General features: G+C 36.7%; 1 protein-coding gene across 3 annotated transcripts in view; it reads left to right on the top strand.

The window, feature by feature from the left end:
• Window positions 1-12,377, top strand: part of LOC133526552 (uncharacterized) — a 110,885-nt gene that overhangs the window by 61,906 nt on the left and 36,602 nt on the right. The gene's annotated exons all lie outside the window — the stretch shown is intronic.

Raw genomic sequence — 12,377 nt, 5'->3', positions numbered from 1 at the left:
CTAATCATGCAACAAATGAATTTTTATTAACCCTCCTGCACTTATTTATAAAACTATAGCTATAACTTACTTAAAATAATAACTACAGCCGGCTTAGCCAAGCCGGTGATAATCGCTATCGTTTCGACAACGAAACGCTTTGTGTCTCTCTATTACTCTTTTATATTAGTGCGACAGTGACAGTTGCTTTTCGTTGGCTACGCGGCCAGGGCAAAGTCCAATTATTACATAGACTAGATCTTAATATTATTACTATTATTACTATCTCCGTGTACGCGAGTATGTGATGGAACGTCAGTGGATATTTTATTGGTAATTTAGTTTAGTATGAACACGTCTTAAGTCTAGGCCAATATTTATACAATACTAGGACGTATGCCGCTTAATATTAGTAGTAAAATCAAATGAACAATTCAACCGAACCCTGAAATACGAACTAGGTTGTTATGATTCTATAGTAAGTACAGACCATTGATCTAGTATTTACAAGATTGGCTGTCAAATATCAAAAGTGCGATCAAAATTTTAATGATGTCATTAAAGTACTTAGTCAAGAAAAAACTCAAGCTGTTGAATATTTTGTATGAGATATTTGTGGAATATTGCGGGTCACTTCTGGATGAGATTGACTCAGGACCGGGATAAGTGGCGTACTAGAAGAGAGCCCTATTATGCTCAGCAATGGGCGATAAATGGCTGATATGATGATGATGAAGAAATTCGTATTGTTTTAATTATAAAAATATCAAAAATAAATAAACTGTTGTAACTTAATTCGGTATTTCAGTGTGTTTTGAGTTTTAGGTAAAGTCAGATGTAGTATTTTATTCAGAAATAATGTGATAATGTAAATTATTTACTTTGGTAACAGTATATTCCAAAATATAAACACCCACAGTATCTCCTGAATACCTACTGGTATTCGTACTTTGTTTCACTTTCGTATAATGTAAGGCTAATAGTGGAGTGGAAAATACGTAAAGCAGTTCGTATTTTCCATTCCACTAGCCTTACATTTTGTGAACCGCAGTTAACGGCCGCATTAAAGCTCAAAAGTGGTTACGTTTTTTTGGGTTCCGTAGGTAGAAATATGCAATTTAGTTTAAATCAGTTACGCCGACAAAGTCGTAAAATAAAAAGTAGAAAAATGTTTTTTTAGGGTGGATCCCGTACCTACATGAAAAGTGGGGATGCATTTTTTTTCACTTCAACTCTAAGTCGTTGGATAGGTTTTTCGGTGGTGGCCGCGTGGATATGACGTCCGACTTTAAATCTGGAGAGAGAGAGAGAGAGGGTTTACGTACCAATGTAGAACTTATGTACGAAATATCAATTGATATTTACCACTAGCTTTTCGGTGAAGGATCGTGATCGTGAGGAAACCTGCATACATCTGCGACGAAATTCAAAAGATGTGTGAAGTCCCCAACCCGCATTGGGCCAGCGTGGGGACTGTAGCCCAAGTCCTCTCGCCCATGAGAGGAGGCCTGCGCCCGGCAGTGAGATGAATATAGGCTACATTTATTTAAAAATTGTAAGGGGGGGGGGGGGGGGGGCACACCATGGGACCAAAAAAATCGTAGGAAAACTATAGTGAATGTGATCGATTCCGCCGTGTTGTTGTGTTTTGGCCCGACATGCTCTTGTCCAATATTTTTATTTACTTATAGTCTGCCTTTTTCGCACTCATGAAATGTTCATATACGTCCTTTTTGCATACTTCAATTATATTTAAGCGTAGGTACTTAAGCGTTATTCTAGATCTGTGTTGCAGAACTGCAGAATTTATCGACGCCATTTAATACGTGACACGTCTCGTGTCGTTCTAAATAAGATCGATATTATCTGTACAATGTAAGTGTATGACTGTAATTTACCTACTATGTAGAGAGTCAGAAAGTGTACGTGTAGAATGTAATTACGGAGTTTTAGACGGAGCGACACTAAACTTTGATAATTATTGCACTAAGGAATGATTTTGACGGAATTTTAAAACTTTCTAGTCACGTAGTCGTTCGTAGAAAGAAAGAAGGTAAGTAATCTTGACGTGTTTTTTTTATTAAAAACCACTTTTGAAAAATAAGCTACAGCAAATATAAAACATATACAATCTTCGAGCAACACCGGGAAGGGAGACGGCATTCATACTATTTCCCCTCTGCCGAGCATAGGTACAAATGTACGTATGGCGGTGCATGTTGTAACTCGTCCGTACACAAAAAGAGATCGTGGTGTGCAAGATTTGTTTATGATGTGTGTCATTTTCTATATATTTGTGTCGAGTAATGAGATTGGATTTTGTATGTAGTGAGTGAGAAGTGAGACTGTGCACGTTTCCCCCAGCAAAAATGGCAGAATGATTTGTTCGGTAAGATATCGCTTAGGCTCCTCCCTTCTGACGTGTGGAAAGCCGGTGTTGCTAGAAGTATACGATCTTTTACAATCTTATGCTTACAAACTTTTACAGACACGGCAAGATTGTTTACCTTTTATCTAATGTAAAAAATGAAATAAAAAACCGAACAAGCGCAAGTTCGTTTTACTCGCGAACCGAGGGTTCCGTGACAACTTTGAATTATCTCGTGTAAAGGCAAAAGACTTTTAATCAGAAGCACCTATACTAAGTATAATCGTGTACAGCGCCATCAATTGGCAAATTGTTTAACTAATTTGCCGGATGTAATGCTACGTGCATGATCCAGCTAAGTTCCAAGCTAATTTGGCTGTCAATACTAATAACGTATGAAATGTCCAATGTAAAGTAAACCTTAAATGGCTCAACAATTAAAGTCCGCGATGTACAAGCAAACACGATAACTGAATGACATCCGTTAGATGTAATTCTCATGACAGTGTACATATGGAATAAAAGGAGGAAAATCTCTATGTATTAACCCCCTTATTCATAAACGTGTACTAAAATTACGATGCCGCTAATGATCGTTTGTCCCTTTTCATCATACCAATACGTCGGAAAGGGACAAACGATGATTAGCGGCATCGTAACTTTAGTACACGTTTATGAATAAGGGGGTAAAAGTTTCCATCAAAAAATGTTAAATAGGCGGCGGCGCCACAATACACCGAAATAAAATGTCATAGACCTAGTATTTATATAGATGTGCTATACGCGTGCGTCGGTGAGGGTCAGAACATACGCAATGCGACAAAATTAAAAACAAGTTTTAACATTCCTGACGACATACCACTAACAACCTACGTAATTTTGTCGGGCTATTTGTTGCCCTTCCCTCCATTTCATCTCTATATTATTATACCTCTATGGTTCATGTAATCCATGAGCCTACCTAGCGCCACCGGAGAGATTAGGAACTATTATTTAAAGCTGAAAGCTGGTCACTTTTGCAATAGTTCTGCCATAGGAGATTTTCTTCCTTTTAATTTCATACTCCATAAGACTTATACACTTAGTGTACGTTAGAATTGGCCCGTGAATCACAAAATATAACCTAAGTTTCAGATACACATAATTTTTTCCACTATCATCCAAAAATAGAACCGCATTAAATAACACTCCCAACATTACTTATGAACAGAAAATGCAAATTGAAGGCAAAACGTTTTTGCCGAAAAATGGAAATACAAAAAATCCAAGCAATCAACACGAAACTCGAAAGTCTGCATTCTCCGACGTCAATTCAATTCAGGTTTAATCTAATATTATGTTGAAAAAGTTGGCAGCTTCCTCACTCACAGCTTGAACATTATTACCAGCATCTCCGGCAACATGCCACAGAGGTAAATTTAGAAATAGTTTAAGTTTTATAATATTTTAAGGATTTCATTATCATTTATTTACAATAACAATATACATAACCATATTATTTTCAGTACTATATTATTTGGTACCTTATAGAGTAAAAATACAAAATATTTTAAGTGTATTTATGTTATATTTTAAGTAAGAATAATTATATTTTAAGTATTTTTTATTATATTATAGCAGTTTTTACTACAGGACCAGCCCGGAAATCGCGAAAATAATTGGCTATTTCATACATGTTGGCTGTCTGACCTTGACATTTTCTATAGGAGAGTAAATTTTTTTTCGCGATTTCGGGGTTGGTCCCATAGTAAAAGTTGCTCAATACGATATATATCCAGCCCGTAAATTATTGCAGGTGACTAAATAAACATCCTTTATAGGATACAATTTTTGTTCATTTTCCTTATAAATCTACCTACTGTATAGCACCTGGGAGAATCAACATTTTAGCGTCACTCATTGCCATGGTTACGATTAGTTGTCCAGGGGACAAAAGTTCATTAAAATACTGATTTTATGGTACTTAAATGTATCAAACTTTCGTTTTTGTGGTCGTTATAACCAATGTCCATAATGGGCCCCCTACTAAGCATGTTAATAGAACGGCATACAACGTCTCTTCAAACAAACTGTGCCACTGTTGTCCCTTGGACAACGGGACAGGATAACAAAACAAAAAAAGTTGATTCACCCACCTGCTAGACCGGCGGCAAGAAAGGGACCGACCGTCGTTTGTTTCTCACAAAAAAACTACATGTACAAGTAGATTACACGTAAAGAAAAATCCATATTCAATGCATACATTAACTTTCACCCCGAGAATAGGCCCCCTAGTGGTCGATGTGAAATTACAATATCATGTTTTTTTACACAATTAATTATACTAGGTACTCGAAAAAAATAAAACAAGTAAATTTATATCAATCTACATTCATGCTGTTTTTTCAGCCCTTTTTGTTCCTGTTTTTTTACTCAAATTACGAAATGCTTTCCAAAAATGGAAAAGAATTTTGCATTGTGTTTTCAACCTTATGCCTGAATATTTAAGGTGTATGTTTGTTAAATGAGGGCGTCTTAAAAACACAAAGTGTAACGGAAGAAAAATAAACAGTACAGGTTGGTACATAAATGCGTTTTCTAGCTTAGGCCACGGTAGAAGCACGTGAAGGGGAGGCGTAAATAGAATAGAATAGAATAGAATAATTATTATTTGTAAACACTAACAAGACACATTACATTGCATAGTGTTGTGCAGTGCAGGCATATCCCATTTCAGAAATTTACCAGTAAATTACTATTTTTCCCAGTAACGTTACCACAAACCGGTAAATACATAGATCACTAGATAAGTTTTTTAATAGACAACTATGAAACAAAGAGTGGCATTTCACTATTTTTTTACTATATTTCCATAGACAATGTTTATGCCAATCTCTATCATTTTGAATATGTTCCATAAAACGAACAAACAGAAAAATTTTACGTAACTACCGAAACTGTTCAGAAAACTTCACTAAAATCGGTTAAGAAATGCGACCTGTATTGGAGGAAGGATTTTTTTCATGGCGTGATCTAAAACAAAGAGAATTGAATATACATACCTAGAGGCGTATTGGCAAAGTAAATTTTGTAGCCAACGAAATTTATTGCCATTTTTAGACACAGGACTTAAACTCTTAGAATGACATATGGCTATTTGACCCATGTTTTTAACTGATATGTGTTAAATATCAAACGGTGTCGCCATCTACTCGAGTATAGGCCAAATGTTTTTTCGAGGCACGTTTTTTTTCTTACACTCTATTTATCTTATACGGAGTTATACTTATATATCTTTGTCAAAAACGTCTGCAAACTTTGTCACAATGTTCAGAAATGTGGAAACATTCACTGTCACACGGGCGTGACTCATACTCGGCAATCCGTGATACCAGCCCGCCGCTCTGCCAGTGGGGCCAAACTGGGCGGCTACCGGGAAAATCGAAATTCGTCAATTGCGGGCATTTTTCTCTGTCACTAATTACGTCTTAGTGAGAGTAAAAGAGAAAGATCCCCGCAATTTGCGAATTTCGGTTTTCGCGGTAAGCCCCCTGATCCTTTCGGGCATTCTCGGCTCCGTTCGGATTCACTAGGGTTGGCACAACTTGACGTTGTCCCTTTGCGTGTACAACCACATATAAAATAATGACTTGAATTTTTACAACCCTGAATAGCCGGAAGGGATAGTGCCATACATTAGAAAGAAACAATATGATTCGTCCCTGAATCTGTCAAACTTCGCCTTCGTAAGAAGTTTCTTTTCTGTCTTCTTCTTCTTCAATCGGTCCCTAAATGCTGAGGATCGTGACATCATGTCCTTTTGTTGAAGACCAGATTCCTCCATTACGCTTCTATTCCTCGCGAAGCTTTTCTGTACAGTAGTAGTACTAATACTTATTCCGTGGATATTTACTGATATACCCAGACTTCCCGTTGATACCGAATATTTACATCATAATGCATTTATTTTTCCACTTTTCCTTTATGAATTATTTTTCTCTAGGTTTCTCTCCCCCGTGTTAGCGCAGGTAGGCAATTATGGGTGTTTGCGGCGAAACACCTAATAAGCCTTATCACAGTAGCCACAGCTGCGAAACGCTTTTAATTAGAAAAAAACTGGCTGCTTTTCTGTGTTGCCTTTGTATTTATGCTTAAAATTCCGAGTGTTGTAGGCAAACTAGTGCAGTAAAAAGCACTTTACATGTGCCTATGTATGCGTTACCCTGCCTATGAAGCCGATGGTCCCGGGTTCAAATCATGGTAAGGGCATTTATTCGTGTGATGAGCACTGATATTTGTTCCTGAGTCATGGGTGTTTTCTATGTATTTAAGTATGTATATATTATATATATTGTTGTCTAAGTACCCACAACACAAGCCTTATTGAGCTTACTGTGGGAATTTAGTCAATTTTTATAATGTCTTAAAATTTTGAATTTTGGCCATGATATACTGTAAAACGTAATACGATACAAGTGCATTCGTCAAGTGCATGTTTTTTAAATCAGATGTAGATTTAATATACTACAGTCATATTATATTAAATTTGTGCTACATATTATATGTTGTATTTACGTGTGTATTATATTGTTTTTCCTCGAGAGGTGATCGCAAAACGGGTGCGTACATATCATCCTGTCCTGGCCGGTTACTGCCTCGACGACTCAAACTCAGTCGCTAGGTCGCTACTGGGTAGTGAGTTCTCAGGTGACTGACGTAGCCTATTTTTGCAGTAAATGTACGGTCACACTCACCGCAAGTCAGCACCCCTCCGACAAAATTGGCTACTTGACAATTTTTTGTAAATAATGTCAATCAATCTTGATTTTCCTGGGGATCAAATGTCTATATAGGACTCATGGCATTTAAGCAACACAAAGGTCAGAAATGAGAGTTAAAGTCTGACGCTCGCACTCGACGATTGAAATGAAATGCCTCTAACAAAATGATAATGTAATGTGACGTTACATTACATTAGTCTATCCTAAATGTATGGAAGATCAAGAGAATTGCTATTTTGACCCTGAAATATTACGTTTATGTATATGATTGTTGTCATTCAATTTATTTTTCAATAAAATGTAAGGAATCGAATGGTACCATTTTCTCTTTACTTTTTGAAAATTAAAAATAAAACATTTTTTTCAGACTTTGGAGTCTTGTATTTTTTTATATTCTCAATATGTCTTTTCACATTCCTTTTTTATAATAGATGGCTCATTTTCTATCCATTTATCTAAATATTGTTACGATATTCAACATGTGTCAAGTACCCAATTGTAGTTAAAGTCGGGCCTTTAACTCGGCACGCTTCGCGTCGAGTTCCACTCGCCTCTGCTCTCAAAAGCTTGAACTTTTATACTCACTGTATGCCTCCATTTCGGCCGATCTTGTGCCGAAGTCTCCCAGTGCGATGGTTCAATGTTACATCTCCGCATGTGTCGATTCAGCACATTTTTGTAGCGCAAAAGTTGGCCGCCCTGTTTACGCTTACCACGTCGCAACGAGTATGTAGTATCCTGGTAAGTACAGTCAAGGTATTATATCGAAACGGATACAATGCCAAAAATATGTGTACACGTTCTCATTGCCCATACTTTAAGGATGTTTAAATCTCGATATTTACTCTTGTCGTGTCACAGTGACCGACAACATGAAAGTCGCTAGAGACCTTAGATTATTGTCACAGTTACAAGTTACAAAATGGGTCACAAATTAAATCTTTTGACTGTATCTAGATAGTGTATTGTTTTCTCATACATTGTATGCTGCCATAAAACCCAGACTGACCTGCCATAAACCGGTTACTACTCCGCTTTATTCTATTGACTTTGTCCATTAAAATTTAATTGTTCGCCTCATGCAGCTTTAATGCAGCGCGACTTTAACTCGAGCGACAAGATTCTCACTAGTTAGTTTTCTGGAAATAGATTTATTAATAAAATAACAATATACATAATGGATATATACAGATGATTACTATAACTAGCTTATATGTAAAATAGCTTAGTTTTCTTAGCATGGTAGCGCCAGTGGTGCGAAACTGATTCTTTCGAGCTTTCTCGGCTCCGTTCGGCTCAGCATTGCTCCGAGCAATTATTAGGGTTAGCACAACTTGACGTCCCTTTAGCTTCACGCTCCGTAGCGATCGAAACGCAACTGTCACTGTCGCACCAATATCGCCGAAAGGATCAGTTTCGCACCAATGGATAAGAATAAGAATAAGAATGATTTATTGCAGTACTGTGTACATTTGTAGATGGTAATCCTGATACAATTTATTCGTTCCAACAGTTACCCATTTCGGGTATGCAATACTTAAATAACTTATGAACTAAACTTAAATAGCATGCAAAGATAATTAATAACATACCAATTAATGTTCAAAATATTCTTTTAAACTATAAAATGATTTATTAAGTAACCAGTTTTTCAATTTTACCCGGAATCGGTTACCTTCGAGTGCCTTAATATCAGCTGGAAGGTGATTAAATACCTGAATTGCTGTTACAAAAGTGCTCTTTTTGAATATGGATGTGTTTATTTTTGGTAGCATAATATTATATCTATATTGCGTCCTAGCGTTGCACTTTGTTGAAGAGAGAGCTGTAAAATAATTAGGCTGTTTTTTTTACAAATAAACTTACTTCTAGAATATAGATTCCGGTCAGTGTAAGGAAACGTTTCTCTCGGAAAACGTCTCGAAGTGAATCTCTAAAATTCATTCGATAAATTATTTTTAGGCATCTTTTTTGGAGTATGAATGTTTTATTCACATCCACAGAATTACCCCAGAAAATAACTCCGTAGGTTAATAGAGGATACACGTTACCATAGTAGGCACTAGTAACTATATTTTCAGAGCAATTCTCTGCTAGTATGGATAAAGCGTAACAGTTTTTGGATAGTTTTTTGTTTATTTGTTCGATGTGAGTCTTCCAATTTAAATGTGAATCTACTTGTACACCTAGAAATTTAATACTGTTTACTTCTTCTATAGTGGTTCCTGATTCCGAAATACTTAAAGAGACAGGAGAGGTCCCATAGTTTCTAAACTGAATAAGCTTGGTTTTATTTAGATTTAATTTGAGATTTAACTGGTTAAGCCAATCTATAATTTTAGTGAGAGCTACATTTATATCCCTTTGAAAAGTAATATTGGAACGATCACAAGAGAAAAATATGGTGGCGTCGTCGGCAAACAGAACACACAATTGGTTCGCTATAGTGGGAAAGTCATTTAGATATATAAGGAATAAGAGCGGCCCAAGTACGCTTCCTTGAGGTACGCCAACAACTACTTCCTCATAGCCTGACAACAGTGTCTCTATAGTTTTATTTTGCTTATTGTAACTATCCAATTGTAGAGCCTGCTTTCTACCACACAAGTAACTCTGGAACAATTTTAGGGCATTTCCTCTAATGCCAATATGCTCTAACTGTTGTAGCATTATGTCATGTACAACACAATCGAATGCTTTTGACATATCAAGCATTAAAGCAACGCAGGCTTTTCCCGTATTTATTTGGTCCCATATATTTTTAAATATTGAAAAGATGGCTAATGTTGTTGATTTGCCTTTTTGAAAACCGAACTGTGAATGGTTTAGTATATCATTCTTTAATAAAAACCGTGTTAGACGTTCATGTATCACCTTTTCAAATATCTTACTGAACGTTGGCAGTAGAGCTATTGGCCTAAAATTTCCCATTTCAGTTTTTGCGCCCTGCTTATGTAATGGTTTTATAATGGCTTGTTTTAAGTCATCCGGGTAACATCCAGTCTCGAGCGTTAAGTTTATTATGTACACGAGGGGTTCAACTATGTAATGTATACATGCTTTAACAATTTGTGTTGGTATTTCATCGTACCCTGAACTTTTCTTATTTTTTAAGCTGTTTACAATCTTTTTAATTTCAAGAGAATCAACAGGAGTCAAGAACATACTGTTACAGATCCGTTTGGACACAGATTTGCAGTTATTTAGTTGTAAGGTATCGGTCTTATTTAGATTGATGTAGTATTTATTAAAAACATCTACTATTTCGTTCGAATTTGTATAAGTTATCCCTTTATCAACTATCCTGTCAATTGAATCTGGAATAGAATTATATGAACTTGTCGTCTGTTTAATCAGACCCCAAGTTGCTTTGGGTTTATTTACACTACTTTTTACAAATTTATCATTGGATATTATTTTAGATGTTTTTATTACTTTTTTTAGTAGCTTGCAATAATGTAAATAGTTGTTTAAATGTTTAGTACACATTTTCTTTTTTTGAGTTGCCCAGTGTATTTGACGTTTATGCTTACAGGATTGAAGTATACCTTTAGTTTTCCAATTTGGCCTTTTTTTTGTACGTCATTTTAATTCTTTGTCGTGGCACACAAAGTTCGAAAACCATGCTGAAAATGTCAATGAAAACTTTGTATGCCTTATTTGCATCTGTCGTCAAATACACGTCTGCAAAGCTAATGGTAGCTATATATTTCATAAAAACATCAAGATAATAGTCTATTTTACGTTTTCTCACATACCAGGTTGGTTGGTTCCACCACTATATTGCTTTCTATAGAAAACTCAAGTGACGAAGCCACGACTCGGACCCGGACCTTTCTAGAGTGAGTCATCCTTAAAGCGAAATCGAAACTTCAGTCGAATAATACTATCCAAACTTTCATCTCCAAGACGACGTCTTGTACCATTGTCTAAACATTGTCTAATTACAGTAATTACATAAAACCATAATCTTTGAAGAATGTACAGAAATCACATTGCTAACTAGTCTTAATCGTTGAAGAATTTATGATGATGAATTTAACTTACAATGTAATCTTAAGCTGCATTAAGACAATACAGCTTTATCTCAAATTGATCTCATTAAGATTGCCATAAATACGAACGACATGCACCACGAGTGACGCTGACAACAATGCGGGCAGTAACATATATTTTGATATAATTTGCGGCGGCAATGCAGTCAGGAACTCAATCCACGCGTTACCTTAAGGAGCCCAGGGCTATAATTGCGAAAATCGAAGTTCACTAATTGCGGACTTCTTACTCTGTCACTCTAATTCCTTCATTTGAGTAAAAGAGAAAGATCTCCAAAATTTGCGAATTTTATTACGTGCCTACCAAACTGATGAGGACCTGAACTGTAGGAGGCAGGGCAAGAGTCCACTATATTGCCGCGAAATGTAAAATTATTGGCATTTAATGCCATGTTTAAGTTTCAAATTAAGACTACAGAATGACAGAACCTACAACGGGCAAGGTAGCAAGGTAGCATGCATTAACTGGTACTGGACAGCATCTGCTTTAACGTGAAGTGTCAAAGTCAAGTTTAAGTTTAAGGTTCAGATCAGGACAGGACAGGATCAAAGTTTTCAGATACCCCAACGCGAATGATCCCTATATCTACAGGCTGATTATGATAGTGAAAACGAACATACAAAATACTCTCTCCTTGAGGCGAAATATTATTTCGTTCCCCTCGCCTTTGAGACAACAGGGTGCTGGAGATTTAGGATAAGTGAGAAAACCTCTGATGCTCGCGCGGATTACCTGGTGCAAAGGTTGGCCATCGCTATCCAACGTGGTGACGCGGCAAGTGTGATGGGATTCACCAGGTGCAGCTCGCGGAGGTCTTTTTGATTAAAATACATACATACATACATATAATCACGCCTATTTCCCGAAGGGGTAGGCAGAGACCACGGATTTCCACTTGCTACGATCCTGACATATATACCTCTTTCGCTTCCTTCACTTTCATGACATTCCTCATACACGCTCGTCGGTTTGATTAAAATATTGTACTTATTGTAGTTTAAGTATTCAGACTCCATATCATCGGCGAAACTAAACCCCACAGAGTTCACTGGTTTGGTTACCTATTAAGAATGGGAGAGGATCGGGCAGCCAAGAGGCCGTACTATGGAATACCGACTGGTGGCTGTCCAGGAATTAATTAATTGGCAGGAAATGGCGCAGGATAGGGAAAAATGGCGTGCTCTCGTTTTGGAAGCTAAGACCCTCTCTGGGTC

This window comes from Cydia pomonella, chromosome 16 (assembly GCF_033807575.1).
Source record: "Cydia pomonella isolate Wapato2018A chromosome 16, ilCydPomo1, whole genome shotgun sequence".
Lineage (NCBI taxonomy): Eukaryota > Metazoa > Arthropoda > Insecta > Lepidoptera > Tortricidae > Cydia > Cydia pomonella.
Note: the sequence above shows the minus strand (reverse complement) of the source record. Positions and strands in the feature narration are given on the sequence as shown.